The sequence below is a fragment of the Saimiri boliviensis genome, chromosome 8, assembly GCF_048565385.1.
Source record: "Saimiri boliviensis isolate mSaiBol1 chromosome 8, mSaiBol1.pri, whole genome shotgun sequence".
Taxonomy (NCBI): domain Eukaryota; kingdom Metazoa; phylum Chordata; class Mammalia; order Primates; family Cebidae; genus Saimiri; species Saimiri boliviensis.
The window spans coordinates 101435290-101453248 of NC_133456.1; the positions used below are offsets into that span (position 1 = coordinate 101435290).

Here is a 17959-nt window from a genome sequence, read left to right on the forward strand (position 1 = left end):
TTTTTAGTAGAAATGGGGTTTCACCATCTTGGCCAGGCTGGTCTTGAACCCCTGACCTCAGGTGATCCACCTGCCCTGGCCTCCCAAAGTGCTAGGATTACAGGTGTGAGCCACTGTGCCTGGCCCCATTCATAGATATATTAGTTGACATAATTGCTGCCATGAGTATATGGGAACTATGGCAAGTAAGCCCTGCACATGCATAGGGCATACAATACACAACCATTTCAAGGACTTGGGAGTCACATACAGCAGGTGGGGTTGCTTTCAGTGGTTGTTAAGGAGCAGAGCCAAGATACTATCCTTAAGTGCATCAGCCAAAGGAACTGGTCTATAATGAAAGCAGAGACAAAAGAAAGTATCCCTCAAGTCAATGCTGACATATCCAAATACCATCCAGGAAGGAGGAAGCTTCGGTACAATAAATTGACATTGTGATTCCATCGGCAGACATATTCCTGAGTGAGAGGGCCGGAAGCACCTTGTACTGGGAGATTCATTTTCAGATCATCCCGCTCCTGTGTTCTGCTTCCACACACACCATGAAACCCTCTAATAACTTGGCTTCTCATATGCTTGCTTCTCATTATATCATCATAAGCAGGCATTTGGTCTCTGCAACTTGATTAAGGCAAGTGTGCCTCTGAGGGGTGACAGAGCTGCTTCCGGCATACTCAGTCAAATCAAGTTTCTTAACTTGCCAGCTTGAGACCAGAACTTGGGCTTTAGTGAATTCATCAAGGTAAATCTAACCTTGTGGGAACCTTCTGTGCAGCCAGCCATACTATTAGAAACTGAAGAATCTCTCTGTACAGTAATTTTCACCTGAATCTTGCTACATTTTTTCTTTTTTTTTTTTTGAATAGAGAAAGGCACTCCCACACCTTTAAATCCTCTGCTTCTTTCTGTTCTGGAAGCAATGAAGAAATCTTAGTGTAGACACCGTCATTTCTAGAGAAAGAGCAAGCAGGTGGGGCCAGATTATCATCCTTGGGCTACTGTCTTTTGCTTTGTTATTTAAGGTCAGCCTTTCCTGACCTGCAAATTTTTCTTAATTAGAAAAGTGGAAGAAAAGAAACTCTCAACTCCTGATGCCTTTAGAATTCTGTGTAGAATTCCGAGAAGTCAACTTGCATGTATATACAATTCTGTTGTCTGTTCTTAAAATTCAGAAATAATTTTAGAAATTAGTTAGACTAATTTTCCTATGACAAAGTTAATAGCACACATATTGGGAAAGTGAAATGGCTTTGACAGATGAATTGCAGTCAGCATTAGCAAAATAGATCCTGCTGCTTGTCGATCTTTGACTGATTATTTGCACTTCCACTAATGCTGCCACCCAAACTAATCTGGCACAGTGAGTAGCCTCAAACAGCAGGGGCTCCAACAGAAGTATATGTGAGAAGTATTATGCTCTTTTGGAAGAAAAATAAAGTGACAATGACAGTCATGTACCTCTTTAATTTTTTTTTTTTTTTGAGAAAAGGTCTTGCCCTGTTGCCCAGGCAAGAGCACAGTGGTACAATCATAATTCACTGCAGCTTTGACCTCCTGGACTCTAGCTATCCTCCCTCCTCAGCCTCCTGAGCAGCTGGGACTACAAGCATTGCACCATGATGTAGCACATACCTGTAATACCAGTTACTCAGGATTTAAAAACTTTTCTGTAGAGGTGAGATTTTGCCATGTTGCTCAGTCTGGTCTTCAGTTCCTGGCCTCAAGCGATCCTCCCACCTTTGTCTTCCCAATGTGCCTGGATTGCAGGCGTGAGCCACCATGCCTGGCCCTCTTAATTATGTACAGCGTTTTGGGGAAAAGTATGTTTTACCATCACAGATGCTGTTTAATTTTCTTCTCTACTTAGAGAAGAAATTTTAAAACAGTGATGTTCCATTTCCCTATTGAATTAGAAATTAGTATTTATAGCCATGTAGTCTGTCTTGTGTTTCTATAAAGGAATACCCGAGGCTGGGTAATTTATAAAGAAGAGAGGTTTATTTGACTCACGGTTCTGCAGGCTGCACAAGAAACATGATGCCAGCATCTGCATCTGATGAGGGCTTCAGAGAGCTTCCATTCATGGCAGAAGGGGAAGGGGAAGCAGGTATGCCACATGGCAAGAGAGAGAGTAAGAGAGAAGGGAAGGAGGTGCCAGGCAGGCTCTTTCTAAACAATCAGATCATGTCTGATCTATAGAGAGGGAACACACTGATTAACATAGGGATAGCACCAAGCCATTCCTGAGGAATCCAGCCCCATGACCCAAACACCTCCTACTAGGCACCACTTCCAACATTGGGAATCCAACTTCAACATGAGATTTGAAGGAGACAAACATCTAAACTATAGCAACAGTCCTGCCTTCAAACACAAACAGAATTCTTGGCCCCTTAAAAAATTAATGAGAAGGTGTTGTAAAGAAAAAGGGTGTTCTGGATGCCTAAATGTCTGTGAGGTCTGAAATTTGGACAGATCAGTGATTCTGAACCACTTCCTCTGTCAACATTTGCCCTTCTCACACCTCAGTCTCTGTGAGTTGGTAACATGGGTGAGAGACATTCATCATGTCCTATTGTATAGTATTATTCCAAGGCCTTATCAGTAATCTTCAAGACTATTAGAGGTACTAAATGTCATAGACTAAAATTAATCTAAAAATACTTGCATTAAAAAAAGATACATAGAATATTAGGGTGAAGAAGTATGTAAATAGGCTGGGCATGGTGACTCATGCCTGTAAACTCAGTACTTTGGGAGGCTGAGGCGGACAGGTCACCTGAGGTCAGGAGTTTGAGACCAGCCTGGCCAACATGGTGAAACCCTATCTCTATTAAAAATACAAAAAAATTAGTCAGGTGTGGTGCCATGCGCCTGTGTTCCCAGCTGTTTGGGAGGCTGAGGCACAAGAATCTCTTGAACCCAGGTGGTGGAGGTTGCAATGAGCCAAGATCGTGCTACTGTACTTCAGCCTGGGCAGCAGAGTGAGACTCCATCTCAATACAAAAATTAAAAGAAAAAAAAGCATGTGAGCATGTGAATAAGTGATATTTATAATAGAGGAATGTAAGTTATGTGATGGAGAGGATTCCGCTTGCTTTGATTTGCAGGTTGACCAAACATCTTATGCTATGTTCCTTCATATGTGTTGTTTCATGTTGGCATAAAAATAAATATCTATTCTTTAGAGCAAGCAACATATATTAAAGTGATAAGACTAAAAATATCTTTGAGGCCAGGTACAGTGGCTCATGCCTATAATCCCAGTACTTTGGGAGGCCGAGGCAGGCGGATCAACTGAGGTCAGGAGTTCAAGACCAGCCTGGCCAACATCATGAAACCTCATCTCTACTAAAAGCACAAAAATTATCCGGGCGTGGTGGTGGATACCTGTAAACCCAGTTAGTCAGGAGGCTGAGGGAGGAGAATCGCTTGAAACTTGGAGGTGGAGGTTGCAGTGAGCCGAGATCACATCACTGCACTCCAGCCTGGGCAACAGAAGAAGACTCCATCTCAAAAAAACAGAATCAAAAATAAAAACAAAAAAACAAACAACTTTGAGTAGCTTCCATGACAAGGTCAAGGGAGTAGTTACAAAGCTACCTGTTGGCAGGGCTTTTGATGGAGGTGGGGTTTTGCAGCAAAAGGGCTGCCCTCTGTGGTAAGACATGATGCTACTTTTTCCAGAGGTCAGAGATTTGAATTTCTCCACCAGATTGTAGAAGCTATACGTAAACAGACTTGTTCTGAAAGAAAACAATGAGCATGAAAAATGTTTCTATGAAGATATTACCATAGCTTGAGAAAGAAATAGAAAAGATCCAGTACTTCCTATATTACTCTCAAAAAGCAGGTAAAAAATGGCCTAATATTGACTTTTACCCCTGGGCAAACTTAGGCATGAACAGGTTGCATGAGGCTCCTGCTCTGGAAAAAGAAAAAGAATAGGTTGAAGTGAAGTGAGGAAAATTGAGCAAAGTCACATGGACCAGCTTGTGCTTGAAAATGGTGGAGTGGGGAAGATGACCTTTAAAATAATCACGCCCAGACTTGATCTGCCTCAATGCTGGCCTCTAAGAAGACCTGATCCTGGCATGGGATATGACAGTTGGTGCTCCAGGCTTTTGGGAAGGGTGTCAATTAGTGTCAGCTGAAGCTGTGTGTGTGGCATGGAGAAGGGACGGGTCCCCTGTAATTTGGGAGGATTCCTGCTTGTAGATGAGTGAGGACCCAGTGGCTAAGCAAGGGCACAGGGATGTAGTCAAGCTGACTGAAGTTTTGGATGGGTCCCCCTAAGAATCTAGGCAGAACCCTTGTTGGATAGACTTGGACAGAAGAGCAAAGATTGCCTGATGATCAAGGTGCAATAAGCCGTTAGACAACCTGGGTTCGCTTTGGCCTTCCTGGATACTAGCTTTACTAGTAGTGAGTAGTTTCAGTGTGACACCAGCTGGTAAATCAATGCCTACTGATCTTTGGCCCACTTCAGTCCAGATTGATTTAGCAACTAGATGCCTGGAGGGTTAAACCAGCACAGTGGTCAGAGGTGGTAAGAATAAATATTGATTCCAACAGATTTTTTTCTACTCTGATGTAGAAACCAAGTATCAAAGCCAAACATCAGACACTTACCTTAGCGCAAGTGAAGACAAAGTTGATTTGTTTATTGGAGCTCAAAGACTGCTCTGCAGAATTTATCTTTACAAGGGCAGGCTATCCATCAGGTTCTGAAGCATTCAGGAAGGTTTGTGCAAAGCAGAGACCTGGATTTGAGCTAAGTTCCTGTATTTGATGCTTTCATTGTAACAGAGCTCAACAGATAGTGTGCTTTCTGTGAAACCTTTGACTCCAAACAGAAACACGAAGCTTGATAATTGTCCCCCATCACTTGACTTGGCTCTGAATAAAATTATGCATGTGCAACTCACAAAGTATCTGCAAACACTTTAGCCTCTGAGATCCAAAGAAAATATATTTGTCTTCACCCCACAAGTCCTAAAACATCTCTGTGCTTGAAATAGCTCTGAAGATTCTTTCTTTTTCCTTCCTTCCTTCCTTCCTTCCTTCCTTCCTTCCTTCCTTCCTTCCTTCCTCTCTCTCTCTCTTTTGCTCTCTCTCTCTGGTCCCTCTTTAAAGGGCAATAGTCCCATCATAAGGGCTCTACCTTCATAAATTAATAGTCTCCCAAGGATTCTACCTCCAAACATAATTCCATTGGTGATTTAGGCTTCAACATATGAATTTCAGGGGAACAAAGATATTTAGTGTATTGTATGTGGGTAGAAACAAGCATTAAAAAACAAAGTATCAAATAGAAAATATTCAAGTGTGCTGCTTGTTGTAAGGTGGAATTTTGTTATAGATTCCATTACTGTTGTAAAACATGTTACTTTTCTTTTCTTTCTTTCTTTCTTTCTTTCTTTTTTTCTTTTTTTTTTTTTTTTGAGGTGAAGTCTCACTCTCTTGTCCAGGCTGGAGTGCAGTGGCACGATCTTGGCTCATTGCAACTTCCGCATCCTGGGTTCAAGCGATTTTTCTGCCTCAGTCCCCAGAGTAGCTGGGATTATAGGTGCATGCTACCACACCCAACTAATTTTTGAATTTTTAATAGAGTCGAAGTTTCACCATGTTAGCCAGGCTGGTCTCGAACTCCTGATCTCGTGGTCCACCCACCTCAGCCTCCCAAAGTACTGGGATTACAGGCATGAACCACCGCACCCGGCCAAAACAGGTTACTTTCTATAGAGAACAGTCAATTTACTTTGAACTCCACTGTGGCAGGCCGTGAAACACAGACCATCTTTCCATTCGTATGTGCCCTATAAGGTGCTTTCCAAAACAAAAGACAGTTCTCTGCTACATAGGTACTCAAATATAAAATCTGCTACTCATGGAAAATTGTGCTGTCCCATTGCTGCTGTTGAAAAATGTGTGGCCCCGAAGGCTTTCAAAGTTGCCCACAGTGAGAATGTCTTTACACAGAAGAAGCAAAGCCTACCATGGGGATACCTTTCGTGGTAACCTTTATTTAGATGTATGCTGAGCTTTGTTTAGGACAAAATTCAGACTGATGTGTTAATTTTCATACTCCTCTATTACCAAATAAAGAGGGAATGAAGCCAGGGAAACTGAGGGAAATGATCTGACTTTCCAAATTCGGGGATTCCTCATCCAGGATATGGGTATTAATATTGCCTAATATTGCCTAACCAGTACTTGCCATACTATAGTGCTGAGAAAGAATGTGTGTGTGTGTGTGTGTGTGTGTGTGTGTGTGCACGCACGTGTGCACACCTGTGTTGGGTAGGAAAGTTGCCGATGGGTTATTACGGTAAAGGACTCCAATTTAATAAGCCACAAAGGTTAATGAATAAGAGAAAATTTTTAACAATTTCTTTTTCTCTTTTTGATCATAGACCAAGAATTTTCATTTAAAATGATGACATCTTGGGAATGTTTTTTTTTCTTTTTCTGCCATCAATTCCTAGAAAATCAATATCTCTAGAATGCACAAAATTCGTTTTCCAATAAAACTAAAACTTTCTTTGAAGAAATTCACAAAAATAATTATGAGATGGATTCAGCTAGTACACACAAGTGTCACGAAAATAAGTCTTCATCTATGACAATCATTTAAAAAATTGTATTTTTCCTTGTTGAGGAGTACCACATGATTGATTGGTCATGGACATGCCAGGGCAAGAAAGCATACTCTCAGAGTAGCAATGCTTTAAAATGTTTTTATGTCCCAATCTAGTGTTCTGATACACAGAGAAAACCAGCTCTTTTAGCTCCATCCAGCTTGGGGGAGGAAGTACTTTGATGCCGTTGTGGTAAATTACTCCAGATGACACTCTCTTGGAAGAGCATTTCTAAACCATAAAGTACTCAGAGCTATTTGTAAAACATATTGATAGAGTGATAACCATTCTGCATTTATATTAAAATCCATGATGCTAATGCAAGCTAGGGAAGGAAAACTTTGACCAAGATGGATCATAAAGTTTTAGAACCCATCCCATGCATCCTACATCTGTGGTTATTTTCAGTTCACCGACCAAAAATCTTTATGAAAGTTTGATTACAAACAGTTACTGCCTATAACCGACTCCATTTATAGTAAATGCTATTATAATACATAACAATAGAGGTCTCTACTTTAGAAAAATGATGTAGAATTTCCAGTGTCAGCAACAGCAATGAAGCCATTTTTCAATTACTAGAATGCAAGGTAGCATTTATTCCTCTTTATTTGTCTTGAACAAGTACCATATGTCATTTTTCTCCCTTTGTGAAAATGGTTCTTGTTACTAAAGCACACTTGGTCATTTATGAGGCTACAAGGAGTAAATTATATATCATTTTCCCTACCCTAAATTTTAACCCGTTATTAAGAACAATTGGTTTCCATTTTGGGTTAAAATGCAGGAGTGTGTGCAAGACCTGTATTCCTGATGAAACAAGAAATGTTTATATATACCAAAAAATTATACTTTTCTTTAAATTATGAATTAGCTATGAATGCAAAGAAATCTAAAAGAACTAAATTCCCAAAAGATGAGATTGTTACCCAGTGTAATAATTATATGACCTAGCTGAGTTTCTACCCTGCCTTAATTCTGCAAATCTTTAAGTAACAGAATGCCTGCAGTTAGATGATCCTCCTTGTGATCAAATTGGCTTAAATGGTGGGATCCAAGATGGCAGCTCATTTGACATCTGAAGAACCTCTAACATCACTATAATTTAAATTTCCATGCTAAATGACACTCCCACTATTACCGTAACAGTTGAAAATTACCATGACAAAGACTGGAAGAAACTATAAAAGGACAAAAACGAACATGGCACTCCAGTTCTAAGAAGCTCTCTGCCTATTCCCAGAAAAGTCATGAATGAATATTCCTCCCTTTGCTGTTCATGCCCAGACCCCTCACTGAAGATGCCATTTATTTGTGGGCTCCTGGCTCTCATGACCTGAGAAGTTGATTTATGAGCCTGAGGCTTCTTCTCAATTCCATGGCCATTGAATAAAGCCTGCACTACTTGACAGTTTTGGTTTTGTGTATGGCTTTCATGACAACAAAAGGGAAAGATTCTATCTTTTAAGGGGCCAGCTTTGTCAGTAACAGGACCTTCCTGGTAACCAAGGGACAGAGGATACTTTCATATACAGAATGAGTTTCTGAGGTTGGAGAAGGTTGGGCAGAGAAAGCCAGCTGGAGAAGAATGATCTCTATTCAGTTTTGGAAGAAGCTGCTGGTCTTTGACAGACCTGCATGATACTGTGTTAGATTTGGATACAGAGAGTTCTAAAGTCTCTAAGATGACTTTCACTGTTCAGCAATGGCTGAAAAGTGGAAAACGTTAAGATAGGTGGTTGCTAAGGGTTGGGGGCAGGGAAGGTAGTGAAGGTCATCACTATTCATTAGGGGGAACACAGAAGATCTTTAGGGCAATGAAAATACTCTATATGAGGCTATAAAGGTGGAGACATGCCATTATGCATTTGTTCAAACTCACGGAATGTACAACATTAAGGGTGAAGCCTCATGTAAACTCCAAGCTTAGGGTGATCATAATGTGTCCGTGTAGGTTCAGCAATTGTAACAAATGTACTACTCTGGTTGGGGAAGCTGACAGAGTAAGTTGTATGTGTATAGGACAGGGAGTATGTGGGAAATCTCTGTACCTTCTGCTCAATTATGCTGTGATTCTAAAACTGCTTTAAGAAAGAACTTCTGTTTTATTTCATGATCTCACATTTTCATAGTCTCAAAATCCCCCACTCTTGAACACTTAAAATTCCTCACCTTCCTGATCTGCATTCTCACAGCCTTGAGGTGTTACGTGGTCTTGGAGTTGTGTAGTCTTATATTCTTGCATTTTCACAGCCTCAAGGTGTAGCAGGCTAAACATCTTGCACACTTGAAATCTTGAAGTCCTGCAAAGTTTGGCTCCAGGATGCTGCTAGAGAGAGGCCTAGATTCATGTTCAAAGTGTTTGAAGGTGAATGTGATCTGAGTCTAAAAAAAGCTGTAACCAAATCCCCACTCAATTCAACTCATGCTAAGATCAAAGGCACCTGTTCTGTGACAGTACAGAAATATAAGGGGTAGTCTGAAAAACAAAGACAGATCTTAGACTCCGGAGCTTTATATTCACAGGCTGTGATAGTAGAAATAAAGCCACATCCCAGCCTGAGATTTCAGCCTCTACTTGTCTTTCAAACTTAAAGTCTGGCCTGCAATTTAAAAATAAACAGTTATATAAAAACACAGAAGTCATTCTGTCAAGAGAAAAATTACTTAATAGTAGAGTCACAGACTATTCAGACACTGGGTTAGCAAAACTTAAAATAATCATTATAAATATTTGAAGAATATATAGAAAAAGATGGATATAATGAATGAAGACACAGTCAACTTTCCTTCAGAAGTACAGAAACTAAAAAAGAACCAGATGGAAACCATAGATTTGAAGTAAAAGATATTTAGAGAATTCAATGGGTAGAATTAACGGTAGATGGGACACAACAGAAGAAAACATAAATGAATTTGAAAACAGACTAATAGAAGTCAAAGTACATGGAGAAAAAAGATGGAAAAATATGACAAGAGTCTTAGTGACCTGTAGGGCAATATGAAGCACTCAAGCATATGTGTAATTAGAGATCTAGGAAAAATGGAGGAAGGAAATGGGAAGGAAAACATTTAAAGAAATATTGCCTGAAAATTCCCTAGATTTGATTAAAAACAAGAACCCAATGATAAGTGAAGTTTAAGTAGGATGATTATGATGAACAATATACCTAGACACATTCAAATCCCAAGACACACCTAAGAAAATATCCACACACCAGAGCCTAACTTCTGAAAACCACATGAAGCTCTGGAGCAGGCACACATCAGCTATGGCACCAGAAAGCACTGATCGTGTGATCCACTCACCCCAGCCTCCCAAAGTGCTGGTATTACAGGCATGAGCCACCGCACCCGGCCAAAACAGGTTACTTTCTACAGAGAACAGTCAAAATATTTTGAACTCCACTGTTGCAGGCTGTGAAACACAGACCATCTTTCCATCCATATGTGCCCTATAAGGTGCTTTCCAAAACAAAAGACAGTTCTCTGCTACATAGGTACTCAAATATAAAATCTGCTACTCATGGAAAATTGTGCTGTCCCATTGCTGCTGTTGAAAAATGTGTGGCCCCAAAGGCTTTCGAAGTTGCCCCCAATGAGAATGTCTTTACACAGCAGCAAAACCTCCCACGGGGATACCTTTCTTGGTAACAACTTTTATTTAGATGTATGCTGAGCTTTGTTTAGGACGAAGTGTGGTGATTCCTCAAGGATCTAGAACCAGAAATACCATTTGACCCAGAAATCCCAACACTGGTTACATAACCAAAGGATTATAAATCATTGTAGTATTAAGACACATGCACCCATATGGTTATTGCAGCACTACTCACAATAGCAAAGACATGGAACCATCCCAAATGCCCATCAGTGATAGACTGGATAAAGAAAACGGGGCACATATACACCGTGGAGTACTCTGCAGGCATAAAAAAGGATGAGTTCATCCTTTTTTCATCCAGGGACACGGATGAAGCTGTAAACCATCATTCTCAGCAAACTAACACAGGAACGGAAAATCAGACACCGCATGTTCTCACTCAGACGTGGGAGTTGAGCAATGAGAACACATGGACACAGGGAGAGGAATATCACACACAGGGGCCTGTCGGTGGGTGGGGGTTAGGGGAAGAATATAACTAGAAGAAATGCCACATGTAGATGACAGGTTGATGGGTGCAGCAAACCACCATGGCATGTATACACCTATGTTACAAACTTGCACGTGCTGCACGTGTGTCCCAGAACTTAAAGTAAAATAATAATAAGAAAAGGAAGTGCTCAATGTGTTAGTTTATTAAAATAGTCTTTAATTATAACAATAGGAATCATTGAATCTAGGGTCTCCAAAGGGAGGATGATTCACACTTGGGGTCATTTGGTTGAATTCTGGTTTTAGGACTTGGATGTAGTCGTAAAAGCCTCAAGGGTAACTACTTTATGGAATTTATCTTAAGGAAACAACCAAAAACTATGCTAAAATTTAGCCACAAAGTTGTTCATGGCAATACAGTTTATATGGTTAAAAACTGAAAATAGTGTCCATCTCCAGTAATAGGGGCTAAACTGTTATATATTCGGACAACATTAAAAATAAAACTATATATTAAATAAGTAGAAATGTTTATTATTAATATATAAGTATAAAAAGGCAGGGTCTAAAAAAACAGAGGTTGGAAGGACAAAAGTCTGTCAGCAACAATAGTGAGCTATGACCTCACCTCCAGGCTGAGAGATCCTATAGGTGTGGAGGAGAAAGCAGTCTACTCAGGAGGGCTCTATGGAAGCATCGTTCAATGGCTGTCATTGGAAACGAATGCTCTAAGCATAGCTGAAGAGTTAGCTGATCTTGCTCTAAGTTACAGAGGGTCTGGCAGAGTGGTTTCAGGAGTTAGGGAAGGGTGGTAACTTATATGGGATGGAGCTGTATGGGAGAAAGTGGCCATTTGCGTGACTGATGTAAACCCTTTGGAGGCTTCCTAATGGTCTTCTAGTTTGCAGTTGTGATGAGGCTTTGAGGACTTGGGTTAAGGAGGTTAGCAGTGTTATCAGGATCACACAGCCTTCTGGAGCTCCTTGTGGTTGTAAGAAAGGCACATGAAATCATATATCTCCAACGTCTCAGCCACGAGACTGAGATCTAATAAATACCTGTTGGCTGAATGAATGAACCAAAACTGGGGCTAAAATTAAGTAATTAATTCTCAAGAGGAGAAAAAAGACAGTGATTTTTTAACTTTTCAGGAGTCGCTGCTGTGAAAGAGCACTATATAAATCCATAGAAGGAATGCCAAGGAAATACAGGGCATAAACTTTGCTCTGGCACAAGTTGCAGTTCAGATTTAAACACAACTCAAGTTTTCATAGAACATTGCCTTATTTTGGTGAGAAACAAAAACGAAATACAATATAAATGAATGACCTTCTAGTTTTAGCATGAAAGACAAATACATTTGACTTCTTGAGTCAGGAATGTAGACTTCTTTGCATACAGAGGCACAGGAGACAAGTGGATTGTGAATGACAATGATCAAAAATAACCTTCATATTATCCTTGTCTGGGCCAATTAATTGTCTGGGATCCTGGGAGATTCACTTCCTCCCTATAGCTCAGGTTATTCTCTCTGAAAAACAGGGTTGAGAATTTCTGAGTTTTAAAATGAGAAATTCTAAAAGATGGCTGGCCTTTAGAATAAGCAGGATTTTGCTATGTAGAGAGAGGGCATGAATGAAGGAACAGTGGTGTGGTTCCCGCTTGTCTGCGGAGTTTGTGGGCTCTGTGAGACCTGCCCAGAGAGGCAGCCTAGGTCTAGATGCCCACTGAATGGTAAGGACCAGTCTTCCAGCCACTGGCAACTTGGGTTGGGTTTAATCAACTTATTGGCAGCTTGGATTGGGTTTATATAACGAGGTTCGGGACATAAGGAAATCATTTATAACTATGTTTCCAAGCTGCTAAACTATTAAGTAATAATTTTTAAAGGCTCAGAAAGGGAAGACAGCAAAGTGCCTTGAAGACTTCAAATTTGAATAATCTGACTGCTGTTTCAAAACTATCTTTTTAAGCTATGTTTGGTATCATTCCCAAAATAACTTGGTCACTCACCTCTCTTTGAAGCTCATAACTGCTACAAAGATTTTTGTGTATATATATATATATATATATATATATATGTGTGTGTGTATGTATGTGTATGAACTATACTTGTCAATATGAAGGCAACTTTTAAAATGGCAGATGTTATTAAGAACTCTCAAAATCTTAGCCATTTCCTGTATAAGTGTTTCTGAAAATGTGTTCCAGAAAATAGGGGTTTTGGGACTAAGATCTTCCGAGGGTGCCCACAAGATAAAAACAATATTCACAATTATTTAAAGATATTTGCTTTTCTTCTCCATTCTCTTTCTTTTATGAGCAAATAATAGCATTGTCTAGAAATTATATATTAAAATATTTTGTCTTTTAATATAATATTTATATACATTAACATGTAGTGAGTTTATTATTGTCATCTTAAAAATAAATTAGTAAGGCTGGGTACAGTGGCTCACACCTGTAATCCAAACACTTTGGAAGGCGGAGGTGGGCGGATCACCTGAGGTCAGGAGTTTGAGGCCAGCCCAACCAACATGGTGAAACCCCTTCTCTATAAGAAAGCATGGTGGTTTGTGCATGCCTGTAATCCCAGCTACTTGGGAGGTTGAGGCAAAGGTTGCAGTGAGCAGAGATCATGCCACTGCACTCCGGCCTGGGCAACAAGAGTGAAACTCCATCTTAAAAAAAAGTCTCCATTTTAATTTTAAATATTGTAACTGTTGACAGATGATCACTTTAAACAAAAGCACTTAGAGGTTTTCAATAATTTTTAAGCCCGTAAAGGGGTTTTGAAGTCAAAGTGACGGAGAGGTGCTGCTGTGTAGTTACCTGGTATCATTGACTTCCATGGAGCTTGGCCTTTCTCTATCTGCAAAACCATCCCAAAACTCTTACCTCCCTCAGATAGCCAAATGACAAGATTTGTGGCTGAAAGCTTTAGGATCAAAAGGTCCAACACTGTTTACCTGTACTACTTTCCTGGCCATGTGGGCTTCAGGCTTTTGTTGCTGTACCTGATCTCAGGATAGACACTGGCCCTCCCTATCTACCAATGAATTTGTCCTCTCCATCTGGAGTTTTGCAAACCTTGGGTCTTTTCCTATTGCCTGCTGAAAACTATGGTCCTTGCCAGGTGATTTCAACTGATAGAGACTCTTCCAATCATGTGTAAAGAGATAACAACCTGGTTTTGGTACAGAGGTACCTAAGGAGGGAGGCATGAGCCCCTGTGGTCCCAATTTGTCTGGACCAGTCTACTTTCTTTCTTCCTTAGACATCATTGCGTCTTCTGAGTGCCTAATCTGTCTCCAGGGTGCAGGCTTTGGAGATAGGTTAAGATATACATTTTTTGAATGAATAATATTCATTCCTTATACACATTCCATCTATTTGCTGACCAGGAATATCTGCCAAATTATTCAATTCAGATCCAACCTTCTTGATCTAATGTTCCTACACGATGTTAAGGCAGGAGAATAGGGAATTAGGGTAATGCAGGGTTAAGGCATAAGCAAGAGCACAGCCGGTGCAGCCAGTTCACGTAAGTAAGAGCACAGCAGGTGTAGCCAGTTCGAGGCAAGAATGGGCAGCATACAGGCCACATTACTCACCCCTGTGATAACAAGACAGAGGTTTCTACTTCAGCCTCTGATTGGCCATGGGTCAAGTCTCCACTTCAGCTTCTAATTGGTTGTGGGCCAGTCCTTCATAGAGTGTAACCAACTGGAGGCCTCTAAAGGTAATCTAGGGGTGGAACCAAATTTTTTTAGCCTAGTAAAAACCCTAAAGAAGGTTGCATTTGGGAAGTTCTTGAGTCGCTTGCTTGAGCCTGTTCCTACTCTGTGAAGTGTACTTTTATTTCAGTGAATTTGAGCTTTTCTTACTCTATTCATCTATTGGTTTGGTTTTTTTTTAATTCTTTGTTCTTTTGTTGCTTTGTATGTTTTGTTCAACTCTTTGTTCAAAACGCCAAGAAGTGGACAACGCATAGTCAAGACCTTCCATCCGGTAACAATGTGAGCTAGTCACTCACCACGGACTCTTTGGAAAATTGTTTGCTGTTTGATTTGTGGCTGGTAAAATAAGCCTTTTTTGTTTGATAAAATTCAGAATGGTCATTTTTTCTTAACTGTGATTTTTCTCCCTCAGCATTTAATTATGAAAATGTCCAAGTATAAAAGTGGAAAAATGTTTACAGTGAACACATTTTTCCACGGCCTAGTTCTACCATTATTCTGCTTGATTTATTGTTAATTTATTCATCTGTCCCTCTATCCAACCATTAAACTTAATTTTTAACTTAAATTTTACTTATAAACTCTACCAAAAATAAAGGTTTTTTTTTGTTTTAGCTAAGAGTTTTTATGTGGGAGATAAAATCTAATGTAGTGACTTCCCCCCCATCAAATCTCTTAAATATTTCAAAGCAAAATATTGATTTGAAAAATGCTGTTCAGAAATTCAGTGTTAAGATGGTACACTTTGGCATTAGCAGTGTCTCTTCTTGGTGTATAGTAAGGATCTTCACATTTACTAAATTTTTCTGGAAACTTCCCAGATCCCTTAAGAAATTAACATTAAAAAGTTATTAGGAACAGCTGAATCAACTTTAGGCAAGCACTGAGGCCGTTGGATTTTCCTAAAGAAAACACTTAACTCTTGCAAACATTTAAAAAATACATAGATCTGAACTTTGGTATTATGGTAAGAGTTAAGTTTATAGGAAAATAGAGCTTTGCTTGGACTCTTCTAATTTATTTATTTTTCACTGTACAACATTTAAGGTTAGAGAAAAATTTTAAAATGACAATAATTGAAGCCTATATTTGGTTCATTAAGGTTTATTTTCTGTTAATATTCTAATTCCCCTCAAGACTTCAGTTATAGCGATTGCTTCTTGAAAGATCTCTAAGTGTTTACATTTTGCTATCTTTTTCTGGTAAGCTATTGTATACACGAACTCCTGATTTTTCTATAATTAAAGTAAGGGGAGTGGTTTTATGACACCTGTTTCAAATTTATTTGCTTTATTTTGCAATTAAGCATCGAACTTACTTGTCTATCTTTTGAAGAAATACTCACTGTTTGGCATCCACTAGGCTGGTTAAGACTTTATATGCCAAAATTAAATTTCCTCTGTCTTTTATAAGGCTGTAAATTTCAGTTTTTATGGTTTCTCCTTATAGCTTGTCTTTGCCCTTGTATCAATCCTTTTTAAAAACTTTAAAAAAATGAGGTTAAAACCCAAAGAGGTAGTGGCCAGGACTGATTATCAACTCTTAACTTTGCCTGTTAGTAATACAATCTAGCCTGCACCTTCAGTCTCACTTTTGATCTTTTTCTCAGCTGGGTCTTGACAATTTGAGAGATTCACAAAATTTTCTTCATTTCAATGCTGTAATTTCAGATGCCAGTCACCACCGGGTCCCTAAATGTATTGTATTTTTACATTATTTGTATGAGACAAGCTGAACTTTATTTTTTTACTGTTCCATTTCCTAGAAAAGTAGTTTAAATGGAAATAAGAAATATTCATCCTTCAATAATTGTGGCTTAGGAGACGTACCAGTAAGGATTTCCCCATCGAAAGTACTGATTTTAAGATTCTTCTATTCATGTTAAAGTGAGCTTACTAGATAAGAGTAGATTTCAATTTCTGTTTCTTGTTAGAAAATCTTATATTTCTAAATAACTTAGATCTGCCAAATAATTAAACAGGAAAGTCACAAGATATTCACTTAGGTGGCCTTGTTATTAAATGTAACCTATAAAGCAAAAGAAAATAAATTGCTAAAAGACATGAAAATTACAGTGTAGGTATTTAACTACATAGTAAATATAAAGTACACATTTAATTGATATTTCTTAAAAATTAAAAAGCACTCTAGCATTGTCTGTGTTTTTTAAAGCCATCATGAATATGCCTTTCTGATTTTTTTCCCCTCAGAATCGATATTCAATCCCTGTTAAGACGAATGATTACCATCAGACCACAGGATATGAGAAGTCTCCGACCACTCACATCTCCAAGTAAGCAAGTTCTTGTTGATAACTTAATATTCTCTATCTGCTCCATTGTTGCTCAGTTGCAAAACAGGATATTTTATGATATTATTTGATGGAAAATAAATGCTATTAAAGGTGAAGTACAGAATAAAATTCATTGAATTTTCAATGAGGGGACCTAGGAAAATCTTCATTCTGAGGTAGCTTGACACAGAATGTCGCAGCTTGACTCTTCATTGGATGATTCTTGTCATAATGGATTCACAAATTTCAGCAGAAGTAGGGAGAGGAAGAGACTGTTGGCTTTTGGTTCTGTTGAGTTTATCTTTGGAAGTAGGGGTAAAGGCTTCCTGTCTAATTTCTTTAGCTTTGTGTTGCTTCATCTGAAAAATAATGTGGATGGAACTGGAAAATCCCTTCTAGTTCTAAAAGTCTTTGATTTTTGATTTATTCAAAGCAGGTTGCTTTATAAACACCACTCAATCTGGGCTTATGCATAATGCATTTTATAAAGAAATCATATTATTTTTTGACCGTTAGTGTAGATAAAAGCATCAACCATTGTCTCTTTGAAAACACAAAGCAACAGCTCCATATTTTCTTTAGTTAGACCTGGTGATGTATTTCTACATTTTCTAGATGTATTTCTGTGTTTCTAGGTAGCATGTGTTTATGAACCAGTGTTTTCTACATGGTATTTCTAAAGCTAATTTGATTATGTGGTTGCTGGAATATGATAAAGCCGCCTCTTCCAGTTAAGCTACACAAATTGGACTAGATGTCTATGACTTTCAAGAACATGTCTTTCAAATCTTGGGAGACAGCAGTAGAAAGTATGGGGGCTGAGAAAAGGAAGAGGAAAAATCCTCATTAAGCTTTAAAATCTAATTTTACCTCTGGGTCAAACTTCCAGTTTAAGAAAAAGTCCTGAAGTAAATAGATACTCCTTTTCTGCTTTTACGAGTCTCCATATGACTAAATTATCAATTCTAGGAGGTGAACTTCCAGTCTTTTTGGACCTGAGCTTGAATGTCTCTATTACAAGGGATTTATGCATAAAATTGAAAGTGATAGCCCTTGGGGGAAAGGAATCTGTGGTGTTGGGAAGATGTTTCATTCTGGGGTGGCATGTGGTCATGGCATTGGCTTTTCACCGGATGATTCTTGTCAAACTTCTTTACAAGTTATCAGTGTAAGTACGTAGAGGCAAAGC

At 39.0% G+C, this 17959-nt stretch overlaps 1 long non-coding RNA gene across 1 annotated transcript in view; it reads left to right on the top strand.

Annotated features, from left to right (window-relative positions):
* Nucleotides 1–17959, top strand: part of LOC141585448 (uncharacterized) — a 305674-nt gene that overhangs the window by 98249 nt on the left and 189466 nt on the right. Inside the window, exons 2-3 of the long non-coding RNA XR_012518923.1 lie at nucleotides 14715–14816; nucleotides 16688–16770. This is a non-coding gene — a long non-coding RNA (uncharacterized LOC141585448). The remainder of the gene's footprint in view (nucleotides 1–14714; nucleotides 14817–16687; nucleotides 16771–17959) is intronic.